The 3,069-nt window shown below is 39.5% G+C and overlaps 1 pseudogene; it reads right to left on the bottom strand.

Moving 5' to 3' along the window:
• Window positions 1-616: 616 nt before the first annotated feature.
• LOC140464248 (U4 spliceosomal RNA) lies at window positions 617-736 on the bottom strand (annotated as a pseudogene).
• Window positions 737-3,069: the final 2,333 nt, after the last annotated feature.

A 3,069-nucleotide genomic window follows, 5' to 3' on the forward strand; every position in this document is an offset into this window, starting at 1 on the left:
CTCACAACGCCATGCAATGAATCATTGGTACTGCACTGGAGTATCAACTGTGTGCCCAAGCTCTGATAGGAGCCATACTTTTCTGATCCAACCCTAAGAGTGGAGCTAATGACATTTTTTCCTGTTTTAGCATATCTGGGATGCTGTTTTTATTATGATCGCTTCTGACAATCTAAATAGATCACAGAAATTTTTGCTAAAATATCTTTGGATACACATTTTGCTCCTGCTGAAATATTGCACTGAATCTGTATTTGTGGGCTGAGGTTATGCAAGAGATTAAGATGCAAAAATATTGCAAGAAGAACTGAATCTGTGCCGACTTGGCCACTTCTGGGTCAATCATGTTTACCATTCAAATATTGCAATGAAACTGTCTGCCTGAACCTCAATAGCATTAATTTCTGTTGGTAATTTAATGATCCCAGCTGAAGTAAAGCCTGGAGAAGCCAAATCCCATAGTGAAACCTGGCTTGGTAAACCATATGTTTTATTTTTGTAAATTGGTTACTGTTGTGGTCTGTCACTGAACATAATCATATGAGATTGCCAAGGTACTTTTAATTAAAGATTATAAACTTATTATACAAAAGAAAGGGGAAAAAAGAAAGTTAAATATAAGACAATTTGGAAAGAACTTGCCATAAATAGGTAAAAGATAGATTTAGTTTGCAATAAGCAATAATCACGCCTCAGTTAAACTTCAGAAGCTATGACATTCCCACTGGGCAAAGCATTCTTTTTCCAAGCAATATCTTTTATAGACACTCAGTTGCTGTGAGGTATCACTCTTGTTCCTCACTTTAAGTTTTCTCACTCAGCTGACATGGTTGCAAGCAGTTCTCTATTGGAAATTTCTGCATATTTGCCAGATGGGCTGAGGAATTGCAGATAAATGTGAGGTGTTGCATTTTGGTAAGACAAACCAGGGCAAGACTTATGGTAGGGCCTTGGGGAGTGTTATCAAGCAGGGAGATCTAGGGACGCATTTTCATTGTTCTTTGGAAGTGGCATCACAAATAGACAGGGTGGTGAAGGTGGTATGCTTGCCTTCATCGGTCAGAGCATTGAGTACAGGAGTTGGGACATCACATTATAGCTATGCAAGCCATTGGTAAGGCCACATTTGGAGTACTGTGTACAATTCTGGTCACCATGCTATAGGAAAGATGCTATTAAACTGGAAAGTGTGCAAAAACGAATGACAAGGATGTTACTGAGACTGAAAGGTTGAATTATAAGAAGAGGCTGGGACTTTATTCCCTGGACTGTAGGAAGAGTTACCTTATAGAAGTTTATAAATTATGAAGAGCACAGATAAGATGAATAGCGAAGGTCTTTTCCCCAGAGTAGAGGAGTCCAAAACTAGAGGGCATAGGTTTAAAGTGAGAGGGGAAAAATTTAAACGGGACCCGAGGGGCAACTTTTTCACTCTGAAGGTGGTTCATATATGAAACAAGGTGCCTGAGAAAGTGGTTGAGGCAGGTACAACTACATAATTTAAAAGACATTTGGACAGGTATGTGGATTGGAAGGATTTAAAGGGATATGGGCCAAATGCAGGCAAATGGGATTAGTTCAGTTTAGGAAACCTGTTCAGCACAGAATGGTTGGACCAAAAGGTCTGTTTCCGTGCTGTGTAATTCTATGAATCTGTGACTCTGTGATTCTCTTTGTTATGTCCTCTCCACAAGACATGGACATGTATTAACTCACAAAACTCGAAGAAAATTCAGAGCTTTTCCCCACCCTATCCACTTGGACTGCTAAAATGACAAAAGACTTCTTTCCTGCTCTGATGGCCTGGAGAATACCAGAACTAAACTGGCATGAATCATTTCTCTACAAGCTGGATCTACTTATAGGCCCTGTCTATTGGTCTCTCTGTGTGTCATAAATCCTAAACTAGTAAACACTTCAGCAATTGTTTCACCAAGTAGATTGTTGGGAATTTAGCTTAAATCACATCTTGGAAATACTGTTTTATAAGAAATAGGGAACAAGAATAGGCTGTTTGGCCCCAGGAGCCACTTCTAAAACAAAATAAGTTTCTGACCCTTAAAGAAAATAACCTGTACTGAAATGCAAACCAAAAACTCATTTACCTGCATTTTTCAACCCACATTCCCAAATAATAATAATAATAGTAACAATAATATATTTAAACATTTTTAGATTAAATTTGTCACACTAACGACAGGTAACTTGGTCTTCTGGGCTTTGGGAAACTCAGCAGCTGAAAGGAAGTGAAAAGTATCTGAGAAAGAAAAGTTGAATGCTTTTACAGCGCTGCTGGTTGGCCAGAAGTGATTCTCGAACAAAGTAGACTGTAATCCTTCCCTTGTCTCCCCATAAACCCTCAACCAATCTTCTCCTTGACCACTTAACTACCATCTGCTCCCTTTTATAATTTGCGGACACCCTCACCCCTGCAATTGGAAACACTCTTTCCATAATTTCTCTGTTTTCTCTATCCAGCTACTTGCTCTTATAAGCTTTGATCTTGTAATGTAAGGGCAAATCAGGCCCACTGAGGGTGGAAATCCCACACAAAAGAATTTGATAGAGCCCCGCTAATTAAAGACTGAACATTGAGGTCTGCCTCATTGTCTCAGTAACAATGTTGACTGTAATGAACTAACGTGTACCTCACTATTATCATGCAATGAGCTACATTTTATATGGGACACAAGCCTTTTTTCGCTAGACCATCTTGCGTTTTTCCCTTATGACACTAGACCACTCAGGCCCTCTAGACCGTCACCAGGAAAGAGCATGGTGGTGACAAATTTCCCAGATGGAACTTCCACCATGATGAACTACAGGGAGGATCCATCATACGTCAGTGAAGAGTCAACGACTTACATAAGGTTGAGAAAAACCATGGTTGGTGCTGTTTGTTAGAACTTTCTTAAATTTGCCATGCAGTGATAAACATGTCTGTTATATCATTCGATGGGAGAAAACTGTACTGTGTCAGGAAGGAGTTCCTCAATCACTTGAAGGAAAGGCTTGAGGAGAATCCTTGCAATGATTTTTCCCGTCTCAGATTGTTATGTTATTCAGTCA

The sequence above is a fragment of the Chiloscyllium punctatum genome, chromosome 39 (genome assembly GCF_047496795.1).
Source record: "Chiloscyllium punctatum isolate Juve2018m chromosome 39, sChiPun1.3, whole genome shotgun sequence".
NCBI lineage: Eukaryota > Metazoa > Chordata > Chondrichthyes > Orectolobiformes > Hemiscylliidae > Chiloscyllium > Chiloscyllium punctatum.